This window comes from Hyperoodon ampullatus (assembly GCF_949752795.1).
Source record: "Hyperoodon ampullatus genome assembly, chromosome: 16".
NCBI lineage: Eukaryota > Metazoa > Chordata > Mammalia > Artiodactyla > Ziphiidae > Hyperoodon > Hyperoodon ampullatus.
Window position 1 is genome coordinate 63,354,123 of NC_136929.1, and position 15,100 is coordinate 63,369,222.

The following is a 15,100-nucleotide window of genomic DNA, read 5'->3' on the forward strand; positions in this document are numbered from 1 at the left end:
TTTTTAGGGTTAAAAATTCCTATAATTAGGCATGTTTTGATGCGATTTACATCCTCTTTTTTGCTTCTGTAGTGGATACTTCCCCAGCTGTGACCACATTGCTCTGTAATAGTCCTGTATTATTATATTCCAGTATTTCTGAGGTGCTTCCTTAAGGTGCTTTATGTTTCTTGAAATGCCATTTTGACGCCTTTGATAATTATACTGAGAACATATTTTTAAAAAGCAGAAGTCACATTAAAATTTTGTAAGAATGATTGTCAAAAGCTTCAAGAATTACTCTCCCCACACTTCAGTGTTTAGGCGGGTCCTTGTGTTGGAGGACTAGTGCCCCCCCCGCCACTGTCTGTCACCAGCCTTTCAGAGATGCTTTCAGAGACTGCCCTTCTTCATGATCTTTTTAGCCTGAATTTCTCACTGTGGTGTCTAACTCAGAAGTAAATATCCTTAAAGTAATCTGTTCAGCCTAGTTGTTACAAGCCATTTAGTGAGTAGCTTGAATATTAAAGTTTGTGCCATTGCATTCCTTAGTGTGACTGCTTTATTTTGAGCTAAAGGGTGGATAGAGAATAAAATGGAGAGAATATTGATACTGATACAACCCATATTTACGCTGAGTGTTTTTTCTCCACGAACAATGGGAGGGTGCATGTTTGAAGTCAGTCAGTTTCAGAATTTACCTTTCGATTGCATGCCTTATAAATTGTATTTCTAAGAAAAAAATTTAAAATACTGGTTATTGTGCTGTGTGCTCCCGTTGAATAATGTAAATGATCTTGGGTTATATCGCATGCTGAATGTATTCCTAGAAGGAATTCCTGCTTAATTTCTTTTGTGATGAAACTATGGAGACATTTTACTCAAAGACAAGCTGTTGATGGCTATGTTCTTAGACTAACCATTATTTCCGCCTGTATTTATATATAAAAGCCAAGAAGAGGAAAGGGAAAACACGTTCAATCCTGGAAGTCCTGAGCTGAGATCCATTCCACTGCGATTGACAACTCAGGGCCTGCAATTAAGCCTCATTTACACTCCCCACCTCCATTTGTGTTTCAAATAACTCTCTTAAAAGAGTCCTGGAAGGAAGAATTAATGAAGTCAGAGGATAACATGAAAACTTAAAACATTTCAGAGGGATTCCTTTCATGACTAAATTCTTTGTGATCCTTAACTGTATGAATACACCCCTGGGATTGGAAATGGAGACACCCCCCTCCCTTTAATCACGTGCCCCATTAAGCTCGTTTCTGGGTGGCTTGCTGAAACTGTTTCAGGGACTCACTTTAAAAAATGACATTGAATTTTATTAAGCAAGCATTCAAGTCCACCACCTGCCTTTTGCACAAAAGCTCACCTCTCCTGGTGAGCTATCCTTGCTCCCCTGGGCTGCTGTCTTGTTACACAGGCCTGAAACAAGGTAGCAGCCAGCTTTCTGCAGACCTGCACAATGGCACATCACCACCTCACGGCCCACCAATAAGAGCGTAATGACTTGTTAGACCACATTTACTGTGCAGATGAACTTGAATGTCACTAGGACAGCACACCCCTCTAGGCTTAAAAACGTTTGAATTTAATGTCCCTTCTGTCTTTCATCAGGTTATAGCTTCTGGATTTATAGTTACTCATTCTGGCTGTAATTATATTAGTAGTATTTTTGTTTGGCCAAATATGAGGCATGACCTTTGCCATCCTGCTTGACTGTGCTTGGGAATTTGACATCCTTCAATTTAGATGGAATTCCCTTGCTTTGTTTCCTGTGATAGTGTGGGGAATACGCGTTTTGGCTTTTTCAACAGAAGTGGAGGAAGACAGGAAAAAAGTAGAATTGGAACGCACAAAGAGGGTATTAATTTTTTCTGCTGGGCGTGGTTCACTTGGCATGCTTTTTATTAGGAGTCTGAGCCTATGAAAGGAGTTAATGCAGAATACTCGGAAAATGCTATACTCATCCCTAGTTTTATTTTCTCTGATCTGGATTTAAATTTCTCACTGGTTTGACATTTTAGGGTCTTTGAACTATTTTTCATTTAAGTACACTTGGTAAAAAGGACTAAAATTCTTATGTTTTTGTGATGTCTTTACCAGTCCTAAGTATGCCATCAACTGCAAAGAAAACTGCAAAGGGGGAACATATTTGCACCTCTCTCTGAGGGGGGAGTGTTTTGCTGCTACTGACTAAAAGTTTACATGTGTGATTCTGTTTCCTGAATGTAGTCAAAACCGCCGTCAAAAATTATCCCCTTTGAATTGTCATGAAGTTTTAGTATCTAAAATTTGGTGAAGTGAAGAGAAAAGTTGAAGCCAGAGTTTTACGATGTTTTCCTTTTAAAAGTTGCAAAAGTCACCTTTTGCTTTAAGTGCTTTAAACAGAAAATCATCATCTGTGTCCCCTGCCTCCCAATAACCCATTAATAGGCTTGCTTTTGTGTTAATTTTCTCATTTCCCATCTAAGGTTAATATCCGGGGTAGGTTAGTTAGCAGTGTACATTGTAGGGGGAGTCTATCTGTTCTGTTCTCAATTATCCAGTAAATGAAGAATGCCCGTGCAGCCTTCTGAGCTTTTGAGGGCACACATCCAAATGCCTGTATTAAAAGGGCACTTCTTTTTGATTATCTCCTACCCCCGCTCCCTACTTTTTCATCTCCTCTTTGCTTTCCTTCTCATTTTCAGCCCCCTCATTTATTTGTTTTGAATACGTTTCTCCAACTTATTGATGTAAATTAGGTGAGATCTTTCTTTAAAGGTTGTTGCTGGTTACTGGTGTGTTTTACTTCATTACAGCTACCCGATTGTATTTTCCACTGCCATTGGAAATGGTCATTAAATTATTAATAGATCTGATCCCATTAAGAAGTATTTACAAGGAGATTTCTGTCTAACAAGTTGTCTGTATAGAAGTTATCTTAAGTTGTTGGCATTCCCATTTATCTCCTAGTTCTTGGGTTTTGGCTCGAGGCCTTTAAAATTTACTGAACTGTGTGTAAGAGAAGGTATGAGGAATCATGAAGTTTTTAGTTGAACAAATTTTAAAACTGCTTGGTGTAGGAGCCTCTGCTTGGCCACTTGGAGATTCTGAGAATCACTACCTCGCACGCTGCTGAAAAGTTTATTTCTATATCGAGCCTATGTATTCACGTGTAATTCCCTTCCTCCCTGCCCCCCGCTTGCTTCTGGATTTTGGAGCTACATTGAATTAGCTTAATGTATTTCCCCTTCAAGTACCTGAAGCCAATTCCCATAATTATCCTTTTCCCAGCTTACCAGTCCTAACTCCTTAATAAACCCTTCCAGGGACTTAAGATTTCTGTACGTTGTCGAAACACAGAACCCCAAACCCAGTTGTCTGTGGATGGGGAATGACCAGTGAAGTACATGGCGGGGCTGGTAGTGCCCTTGTCCAGGGACAGCATGCTTCTGGTAGGGTGGCTTGAGAAAACCTGTGCTAGCTTTTGGATGCTGTGTCACCCTTTGGCATAGAACAGAGGTAAAAGAACAGGGCCAAGAGGCCTGTGGATTCTCGTCGGTGTTTGGTTAGGATGGTGGTCCTGTGATTCAGGTGAACAAGCTACAAGTCCCACATTAAGCAAGGCGTATAAAGAGAAAATCCTCGAGGAGGAGAGTAACTGAGGGGAAGAAGCTGAATGGAACAACTCAGTGTATTTTAGCCTTTTAAGCGAAATATCTGTTAGTATGTGTTTGCCTGTCTTGAAAGTTTTTTGTTTTTTTTTTTAAACTAACTTCAGTTTGTACTGGTAAGTAGGCAGGGTTTTGAAAGGAAGGAAACAGCTTTTTGGATGTTGGATAGTCCAAATGTATAGATGTAAATTTCCACTGAATCTGCACCACCAAATCCATCCTATTCAGTGATGTGTAGTGAACCTATATTTGACTTTTGGGAAGAGAGAACCACACCAAGGTGCAAGATGTGAGTAATCATAGCCATATCGGTGTTATGCTAGGTGTATATTGTCATCAGCTCTTCTTATTGAGCCAAAGTGTGTCGTCTTCGAGCTTTTCAGTGGTGAATCTTAAACTTTGTCTTTAGCCATAGTCTGGATTAGTGAAGTCTGCAACCTTCCTGCTCCATCTGTGTTAAATGTGGAAATTACTAATATTGAGATGGGTGGTGTTGGTTGATTTCACATTCTGAAGTTTTAAATTTTAATTTCTGGCCTAGAGAATATGAAGCCATAGGTGGAGAAGTCTCTGCATTAGTAAAAGCAATTAAAATCTCAGGGTTGTATGGTTTTTGTGCTTTAATGAGGAGAGAGAATGCCGCCCCTGTGTTTTGGGTGAGTAATTCCATAGATAGACATTTTATCTATTGATTACAGAGATTTGACCCAGTCAAATGAGGCTTTATGGGGTTGGGATCTGCAATACTAAGGATGCTAAGTTCCTGTAAACCACTTAGGAAGCTCCTGAGCCAATACTGTATGTGTGACCTGGTACATCCATCATGTACAGATCTTTTTACATCATGAGTGCTTCTCTGGGTCCATTGGATTTGATGCTCTCCCTTATCACTGCCTTCTCATTGGTCCTCCCAGTAACTTTTCCTTTTCTGTTCAAGGCAGCAGAGTTCCCACTCCTTGTCAATCCGAATGGAAACTTTGCTTACCTGGCTCCACTTGGGGTCAGCCAAGGTGGGAGAGGAACACTAGTCCTGTTTTAATCACAGATTGTTAGGAATAATTGGCTAGCCAGTGCCAGTGTCTACAAAACATGATTAGATCCATGGTTAGATATATTTTCTCACACGCCTGGGAGGATGCCCTTAGATCACCAGGGTGTTTGAGAATCGATGTTGGGGTCATTTCAGAGCTATAAGAATTCCCTCTAGCATTTGCTTTTTCTAATGCCCTCATGAGCCTAGCCCAGATCTGTGATTTTTCAGTGAATATTAGGAGTCCTGGATTTTGTTTCTAGATTGGTAACCTGATAATTCATATTTAGACAAGTCACATCACTGCTGTCTTAGCTTCTTTATCTGTAAGATGGGGTTAATGATACCACTGGGGAGTGCCTGTAGAGCAGGTTGAGGCCCTCAGAGTAGGGAGCTATGTAATTAGGCCGCGTCGTACATTTTAGTTTTAGCCAAGATACTTGGGCTTAAAATTCAGAGTAGCTGAGAGTCTGGGGCTTTCATTTTTTTTTCTGGGCTTCTTGATTATATAAAGTACGTTTAGGTAAAAAACAGAATAGAACCAAAGAAAGCTAAAACACCTAACTAGGTCTTTCTTTCCTAAACTTTCCTAGTTCTTCTGTAGCAAGTTTGATGAGGGTGCTCTGGAGACTTGTTTTGTGTTTTGGAAGAACTTCTGATAGTATGGGAAAATAGCTGGTGGGTTGTATTTGGATTGTATAAATATGGGTAATTTATTTTTTCTTTATATTTTGCCTTTTTACATTTTTTAAAACATCTTTATTGGAGTATAATTGCTTTACAATGGTGTGTTAGTTTCTGCTTTATAACAAAGTGAATCAGCTATACATATATATATATCCCCATATCCCCTCCATCATGCATCTCCCTCCCACCCTCCCTATCCCACCCCTCTAGGTGATCACAAAGCACCGAGCTGATCTCCCTGTGTCCTTTTTATATTTTAAGCAACAAACACTTGTATTAGAAGTATTAAGTTTTTTGAAATGAAAATGCAGTTTGGGGTTTTCCATCCCTCCTCCTCCCTTGAGAGAGAGAATATTGGATTCAAGCAAGTGATTGCATAAACATATAAGATAGCTATCATTACTATCCCCATTTCTTAGACAAGGAAACTGAGGCATAAAGTTAAACAGCCCAGTGTCACACAGTAAGTGATGGAACCAAGAAGCCAGTGGGTTTTTATTGTAGATCTCAGACTCTTAACCACTTCACTTTGCTACATCAGAGAGAATGATTATCTTTGGAATCTTGGAGGAAAAATTAGGACTTAAAGTTGGAAATATGAAGGTAAAATTAACAGGTAGATAATCAGTTAATTAACAGAATCTAAACAATTAATGCACATACCGACAATCCGAAGACAGAAATTTTGCTGACTTGTCCAGTTAGTTAACTAGACTCCTAAAGATGAAAAAGTACATTGGTATAGTGAGCCTTTGGGGTAGTGAATTTTCTTGTCCTCTGAGGAGAGGAAGGAGTGCATCTATGGTGATGATTAATGAGAGGTAGGGAGAAGTGACCCAGTGACCCAGTCGTGGCTCACAGTGTGGCAAAAAGGAGCTTTTGCCCCATGTTTTCCTCACCAGATGGACGAGTGGGTGCTAGAGTGTTCTGTGGGCTCTGCCACCATGTCCACACACTGCTTAGGAGGAGGAAATACTTCCTGTCACAGGGAGATGGACTTGGCCTGTTGATGCTCTGGGGTTGACAAATAGAAAGAACAAATCCTGACCCATTTGGACAGAAAAGACCTTGTTTGGGGTGAACTTACGCTTCAGGAAGGCTACTAAGCCCTCATTTAAGGGACAAAGATGAGGTGAAATTCTTAGCTAAGCTGTTACCCAAACTTTACTAAGTGCTGGTCAGTCTTCTTTACCATTTGGCCGTGTTTCCGTTGCACAGATGGGACCTTACTAGATAGTTCATCGGTCTGTATAATCCCGGATTCCCCTTGTTGAGAGAAAGTCTTTTGATTTTGCTTTGAAAGTTGCTTGGCGAGAGTATTGTGGTTTGGAGGAAATGATAGCCCGGGCTTCAGAGATAAATACTGCTTGGCTTTGGGTCCTGCTTCCAAAGTGTTCCTCCTCCCTACCTTTCCCATACAGCCTTTAAAAATCACGTCAACCTACAGTGATTATTTCTTCCAACTAGTTTTGTGTATGTTTCTTGTGTGAAGTGGCGGCATGTTAGATTTTTCCTGAATAGGTAGTTCCTAATAGATGGACAGGATTTGTGCCATTTTATTTAGCGTGGGGTTTTGTAGAAGGTGATTAATATTTATTTTATTTAGATAATGGAATTTCTGCTTACCTAAGTAAAAGGGCTCCTTTTTGGAGGAGTAGTGTTTAGAACCTGGAGTATTGTCACCAATCCATTCAAGCTTGTTGAACTTAGCAGAACTTTGGACAAGTTAACATTAAGTATAGGTTTCCTCATCTGTAAAGTGAGAATAATACATCCTGGGGTTTTTGTGAGGGCTAAGAGATTGGGGTTGCCACATAAGAAGACAAAGGTGATTGTCTCCTGTGTCCTCAATCCATTTTATCTGGAGAGATTTTTCAGATAGAAGAGAGAAAGGAAAAAATTCTCCAGACATACCTCATTTTATTGCACTTCGTTTTATTGTGTTTTGCAGATATTGCTTTTTTTTTTTTAATTGAAGGTTTGTGGGAACCATGCGTGGAGCAAGTCTATTGATGCCATTTTTCCAACAGCATTTGCTCCCTTTGTGTCTCTTTGTAATTTTGGTAATTCTTGCAATATTTCAAATGTTTTCATTATTATATTTGTTACGGTGATCTGTGATCAGTGATCTCTGATGTTACTATTGCAAAAAGATTACAACTCACTGAAGGCTCAGATGATGGTTAACATTTTTTAATGAAGGTACGTATGTTTTTTTTAGACATAATTCGATTACACACTTAATAGACTACAGCATAGTGTAAAGATAACTTTTATATGCACTGGGAAACCAAAAAATGTGTGCGACTCACTTTATTGCGTATGTGCTTTATCGCGGTGGTCTGGAATGGAGCCCACAACATCTCCGAGGTATGCCTGTATTTCTACATTCCCTACAAAAGACTAGGCCAGTGGTTCTCAACGGGGAGGGATTTTGTCCCCCAGGGGACATTTGGCAATTTGGGAAAGATGTTTGCTTGTCAGAATTGGGGGTGGGGGTAGGGTTGCTCCTAGCACCTAGAGGGGAAAGACCAGGACTGCTGCTGAACGCCCAGCCAAGCCCAGGACAGCCCTCCGACAAAGCGTGGTTGGGCCTCAGATGTTAGTACTGCTGAGGTTGAGAAGCCGTGCTCTATGCAAAATTACCCTCTATTATTCTTTTTCCTGCACTAGAATTTTGTTATTTATTGTTTACTAAGTGACTTCAGAACTTCTTCTGCCCTCTGCCTGGTGTGAATATGAAGTTTGCTTCAATTCTTCTCGTTACTGTCATAAGAGGGCATGGGTTTTCTTAGGACAGTTGCTGCCTTCTGAGATCCTAGGTCCCCCGGGGTGTGTGATGGCAAAGGCTGGTCCTCGCACGCTTATAGGGTGGGCATTGGTCGTGCCCCACTCCTTCTGCAGGGCTCCCTTCCTCCTCCCCCGCTGCCTCTTTTGCCCACCTCCTTTAGGAAGCTTTTCCTGATTCCCTCCCAGTTGAATGGGATCTCTCTCTTTCCTTTGATTCCTGTGATGGGTACGCTTTCTCATGGATTTGTCTCTTGCTTTCTGTCTCTCCATGGGCTGCAAGCTCTTTAGGGCAGAATTCTTTCCTTCTCTTTCCTGGTCCCTGGAAACACCTGAGTATAGTTCCTCCCACATAAATGGATATGAAACAGACATTTAGAAAATAATACATTACATTTTTTTGATGAGGACAGAAAAACAATTTCTTTTATTCTTTCATATTACATTTTCATGCGTCACTTTAATATTCCTCTGTAAGTTAGATGATGGTGATGCCAGAGGTTCTCATCTGGCTTGACGTGTTTTTCTAGAGCAGCTTTTTAAATTACTGGGTCCTTAAATTATCTGGTTCACTGTCATTGTACTAACCTAACCTAAACCAGTCCATGCTGTTCCTAAATTTAGGAAGGAATGGAATCCTCCACAGTATTCCAGTCTTCTCTGCCGCTGAACTATGCTGGCAGAAAAAGAAATTCCAAGAATTAAAAAAATAGACACAAAGTGGGCAGCCATGTCACTCTTAAATAGACTGTTGGTAAAAATGTGTATTGCAACTTGAAGTGATCCTGAAGTGTGGTGCTTCAAACATTTTATTCTCATCTGTAGTTAATTTACAGATTAAACATACAATTTTTCTGAAATTCTGTAGTTGGTTATCTGAACTATAGATGTGACAGTTATTCTTATAAAGGTAATTGTTGCTGAGGAAGTCCATATTCTAAAGTGGTGAGAACTCGGGTTTGCTAGTCACATGCTTGGGTTGACTCCTGCCCTTAGCACTTAGCAACTTTGTTACTTGGGCCTCACTGTGCTTTAGTTTTCTCATCTGAAAAGTGTAAATAGTAACTCTCTTATAAGTTGTTGTGAGAATTCAGTAAAATATGAAATATTCCAGGGCAGTGTTTGGGATGTAGGAAGTGTTTTTTTATAAATGGCAGCTATTATTACTTTAGCATAGAACAGAGTATATATAGAAGGCAAGAAAGATGAGACTGACATTTTTTGAGTTGGTTAAAATGTGACAGATAGGAACACCTGGGTCAAGGGTGAAATCCCCATGTAGACCTGTTGTAAGCTTTTACACTAGGATCAGTAGCCGTTGCATATACCCGCCACTGCTAGAAGGGCTGATGACTGTCGAATTGGGAATCTTGCTGTCTGATTTTTGAATCCAGACTTCCTGACTGGTGAGCGAAATTAATAACCTCTTTGCCTCATCTATAAATTTTTCTCATCTATAAATCAGGGTAATAATGACTGAGGGTTGTTTTGAGAACTGTATGAGTTAATATGTGTGAAGTGCTTAAACAACAGTGCCTGGCACAGTCATCGTTCAAGAAATGTCACAGTTTATAATCACTGTCATTTATTCAGCTTGTACCTGGTGGCAGGGACTGTACTTGGCTTGTGAGATGTTATTTGGTTCTCACAGCAACCTTTCAAGGTAAGTATTATCCTCAGGAGACCCCTAGAGTTAGAAGAACTTGCCCAAGATTGTGTAATTTGTTGTGGCAGAGGTATAACTGACCCCACAGCTTTTTCCACAGACATGTGCTACTGTGGGACTGTGAAATGCATGTATTGGGTCCCCTAGCTAGACTGCAGCACATCCCAGAGGCCAGGGCCACTCTCAAGCCCCTGAGACTCGGCAGGGTGGGCCCCCAGTGGAAGGCGAAGAACTCGGTGAAGCCATCACACTCATCAGGGTGTTCCTGACCGCCAGAGGCCCTTCCTGCAGAAGGGACCAGCCCTGCCCAGTTGTAGAGGGCAGTGGTTAGAGGTGAGAAATCTAGTCCAAGGAATTGCCCAGACATGACATCTTATACATTTCTTACACACAAATTCTCTGCCAGGATTGTTGTAAAAATATTTTCATTATAGTCTTAACAGGGTATTTGTTTAAGGATTATAAACCTGATTAACAAAAATTTCACTGGTGTCTGACAAGCAAATTATGAAGCTGAGTAAAAACAAAACTGACCATGGTAATTTCTTTTTTTCTTTTTAAACAACCTTGGCAATGTATAAAGTGCCTCCTCCTCATTCCAATGTGTCGCAATATTAAACTGTAAATTAAGTCTTGAGAAGTTGCCCTTCTGTGTTAAAAGCCTTTTTATTAGAAACAATTAAAATTTTTTCTTAGTATTAAGAGAAGCTTGTAATGTAATGGTTCTGTAAAGCTACAGATATTTTATAGCCTACAGAAAAATATTATCTTGAATTCACTCCTTATCTTCTTCCTAGGAAGAATTGAAGAAGCAGAATGAATGGGAAGCAATATTTTTCTAAACTTTTTATTGGTTAGTTAATGTGGAAATAGGCCTTAAGATTTCTTGATTGAAAGGCTCTTCTGTAATAAGCATTTCAGATGTCTAATATTTCGTTTCAAGCATGTAGAACAATGCCAGATGCCTCATAAGGTTGGTTATGACTTGTAAATGTCATGAGTTAGGTTTAGAGGCTTAGATTTTAGTGAATGATGCTAAAATGATGTTGCAATTGTACATTTTTTTTTTAAGAAATTAAGACCAAAGTCACTTTTCTTAGTAATTATACTCAGAGTGACTTAAAAATTATATGTTTTCTACTACAACTTTTTAGGTTTGTATTCAGTTTTTTGAACATGGGACTTCTTTGTTAATGTCTAAGTGAGATTTGTTATTGCCTATATAGCAAGACAATTAAATATGTACTCATGTAGACATGAACCAGTTAAATTGCTGAGTCTTCTGAAGATTTCCCCAACACAAAGCAAGATTTTGTGGTGTCATTGGGAAAACTCTAAGGTGACTTTGTCATGGGCGGTTTTATTAGAAAAGTGAGGCTTCTTTATCTTTTGCTGTAAAATCACATAGCTATGGAATATCAAACCTTGGTATCCTGTCATACCTGTCTATCGCGTGGGCAAACGCTTTGATGTTCAAGAGCTTCCAATCTTAATAGTAAGTGCTTTACTCGGTATTGTGCTTTGTAACTTTATTTTTATGACCCTGGTTGCTCGGCTTAATACATACAACAGGTATTTCTACTGATGATGTGTGCCCGGGCCAGGGTTAACCCAGGGGGCTGCTGAGGTAGTTTGAGTTCCTGTAACTGATTATAAGGAGACTGTGAATTCTTTCCTTTGCCATTCAGAGAGTTACTGTGTCTCAGTATCTTTTAGGTAAGGAATGGATAGACGTTCACATTTATATTTTTTCATAATAGCTTTATTGAGATATAATTCACATACCATACAATTAACCTATTTAAAGAGTATAATTCAGTTTTTAGTGTATCCACAGAATTGTGCAGCCATTACCACAATCCATTTTGAAACATTTTCATCACCCCCAAAAGAAATGGGTAACCGTGGCTAGTCACTCCCCATTGCCCCCTGCCTTCCAACCCTAGGCTCCTAACTGTTCATCTGCTTCTGTCTTTATGGATTTGCCCATTCTGGGCATTTCACATAAATGGATTCATCTACTATGCAATCTTCTGTGACTGGCTTTCACTTAACGTAACATTTTCAGGGTTCGTCCATGTTGTACATACGTACTTCATTCCTTTCTATTGCCAAATAGTATTCCGTTGTGTATGAATAGACTACGTTTTATCAGTTGATGGACATTTAGGTTGTTTCCACCTTTTGACTATTATGAATAATGTTGCTGTGATCATTCATGTATAATTTTTTTGGTATGTGGACATACCTTTTTATTTCTCTTGGCTTGGATATATATCTAGGAGTGAAATAGGTGGGCCATATGGTAACTCAGTGTTTCGCCTTTGAAGAACTGCCAGACTTTTCTAAAGTGGCTGCATCATTTTATATTTCTACTAGGAGGGTATGAGGATTCTAATTTCTCCATATCCTTGGCAGTGCTTGTTACTGTCTTTTATTTTAACCATCCTAGTGGATATGAAGTGGTACCTCACTGTGGCTTTGTTTTCCGGAATTTTTCTGATGGCTAATGATGTTGAGCATCTTAATGGCCATTTGCATATCTTCTCTGGAGAAATATCTATTCAGATTCTTTACCCATTTTATTTATTATTTTTTAAAAAAGGTTTTTGTTTTTATTTTGGCCTTGCCACATGGCTTGTAGGATCTCAGTCCCTGACCAGGGATTGAACCCAGGTCACGACAGCGAGAGCTCCGAATCCTAATCACTAGACCACCAGGGAACTCCCTAGGTTCTTTACCCATTTAAAAATTGTGTTATTGGGCTTCCCTGGTGGCGCAGTGGTTGAGAGTCCGCCTGCCGATGCAGGGGACGCAGGTTCGTGTCCTGGTCTGGGAAGATCCCACTTGCCGTGGAGCAGCTGGGCCCGTGAGCCATGGCCGCTGAGCCTGTGTGTCCGGAGCCTGTGCTCCGCAACGGGAGAGGCCACAACAGTGAGAGGCCCGCATACCGCCAAAAAAAAAAAAAAAAAAAAAAAAAAATTGTGTTATTTTTGTATTTTTAAATTGAGATTTAAGAGTTCTTTATATATGCTAGATACAAACCCCTTATCATATATATGATTTGCAAATAATTTCTCCCATTCTGTGGGTTGCCTTTTTACTTTCTTGGTGGTGGTGTGATTTTTTTTCTTTTACTTTTTAAAATTGTGGTAAATACACATAAATTTACCATCCTAATCATTTTTAAGTATCTAGTTCAGTGGCTTTAAGTACTGTCATATTGTTGTGCACCCATCACCACCATCCATCTCATACAATATTTGTCTGTTTGTGACTGGCTTTTTTCCACTTAGCATAATGTTTTCAAACAGATATGGTTATGTAGAACAGAATTTCCTTCCCTTTTGAGGCTGACTAATATTCCCTTCTATGTATGTACCACATACGTACAATTTATACGTCAGTGGACACTTGAATTGCTTCTGGTTTTTGGTTATTGCGAATAATGCTGTGAATGTGGATGTAGAAATGGCGGTAGTGTTCTTTGAAGTACACAAGTTTTTAATTTTGATGAAGTCCAGTTTATCTATGATTTTCTTTTGTTGCTTGTGCTTTTGTTGTCATGTCTAAGAATCCATTACCTAGCCCAAGGTCACAAAGATTTACGCTCACATTGTCTTCCAAGAGTTTAATAGCGTTAGTTCTTACATTTAGGCCTTTGATCCTTTTGAGTGAATTTTGGTATATAGTGTGAGGTCACATTCATATTTTAGGGAATGGGGGCTCTAAACTTATCCTCCAGTTGTTACGTCTACTTTGGTTCTGCTGCGAAGCTGGAGCATGAAAGCCCTTCTCCACCGCAGTGCTGCCGCGCCCACCTCCAGCAAGACCCCCAGCCCGGCCCCTCAGCCCCGCGGGATTGCGAACTCTGGAGCAAAGACTTCGGCCGTAGTTATTTTTGTATCCTCTTCATTTTTCTGTATTCGTCATCATGGATTCATTCTTTCTCGCTTATCCACCCTTACAACATATTTATGTCAGGCAGAAAATTCCCCGCACTTCGGCAGGCCTCTTTGGGAGTTGGAAGTCACATCTGTGTTGGAGGTACTGCCTCTTCCGTTCTTCTGATCTCCTTCTGAACCACGTTCCAGCAGAGTGGTGCCAGGAGGGAATCTTGGTGTTATATCTCAAGGCAACTTCCCTCCCATTTAATAAACATAGAAGATTTAAACAAAGAAAATGACAGAGTGGTGTTGCCAAAGTGGGTAGCCTTCACAGTACTTCGAGGGGATAAATAGATCGTTTTAGGCCCTTTTCTTGTTTACCAGACCGACCATTAAATGACAAGCCTTTCTTGGTTTTTCTAGTGTTGACACATAATTTTTGTTCTTCAGTAGGAACAAAGGTAAAACTGGCCCAGGCTGTTTTGAAGGATTCCCCTGGCTGGCATGTGTATAGACTACATGCAGATTTTCTATATCATCAGATTCGCGGGGTTTTGGTTCCTCTTGCTGTTGAAATTAATAGTACTTGAATTCCTAGAACAAAATGCCTAGCATTTTGTCAGGTCCGGGGTTCCTGGTTTAGCGAATTACATTTTAAACCTCTCTCCCTTATTTTGTGGCGATAGAAAGGTAGATGATACTATCAACGTTTTTAAAGTCGTGGGCATCAGTAAGTTAAAAATCCTAAATGTGACTAATTAAAAGTTCTTGTCACTCCACATGTTGATGAGCTTGAGTGCGGAGCTTGAGAGAGGCCTGAGCCCGGCTACTTGTTCTTTCTGGAGGCTTCCTGACGGCCAGTTCCCATCTGCCTTCTAGGTCCCCTGGTTTCAGAATGATGCGTACTCACTCCACTAGCGCTTGTTTAATCATCCTGAGTCCCATCATCTGTAACTTCCTCTTACAGAACTCAGTACCCCAGAAGGGCCCTGTGGAACCAGATGGCCGCAGGGAAACTAGATCTGTGGTGTCCTCTGAGGTTTTAGCCCAGGCTCACAACTCAGTATGTAAAAAGAGGGCCACGGGTGGGTGCGCCCCACGTCCGGCCACTTCATACATCTACAGGTTGTGAATGAAGTCATAGGCAGTTCAGAACTTACTGTTGTAACTACTCAGTGCCATTTATTGGTTGGGCCCCTTCAGTGATTAGGTTCTAATCGTTGTAGTTCAGTATGTTATTGAATTCAGATATTGAGCTCTTATGATGTGCAAGGGGGGCACGTCAAGGTGAGGCTGTTACCCTTGGGGAGTTGAGATAGGTTTACCTCATTCGCAGGGTACGCTGTGATGAGCCTGGTGGACCGTAGGTGGTCTCTAGTACTGTGTGAATTCAGGGGAG

General features: G+C 40.4%; 1 protein-coding gene across 1 annotated transcript in view; it reads left to right on the top strand.

The window, feature by feature from the left end:
- The window catches only part of FOXO1 (forkhead box O1), a gene marked incomplete at its 5' end in the record, with an annotated part of 88,687 nt that overhangs the window by 11,449 nt on the left and 62,138 nt on the right, over positions 1 to 15,100 (top strand). The gene's annotated exons all lie outside the window — the stretch shown is intronic.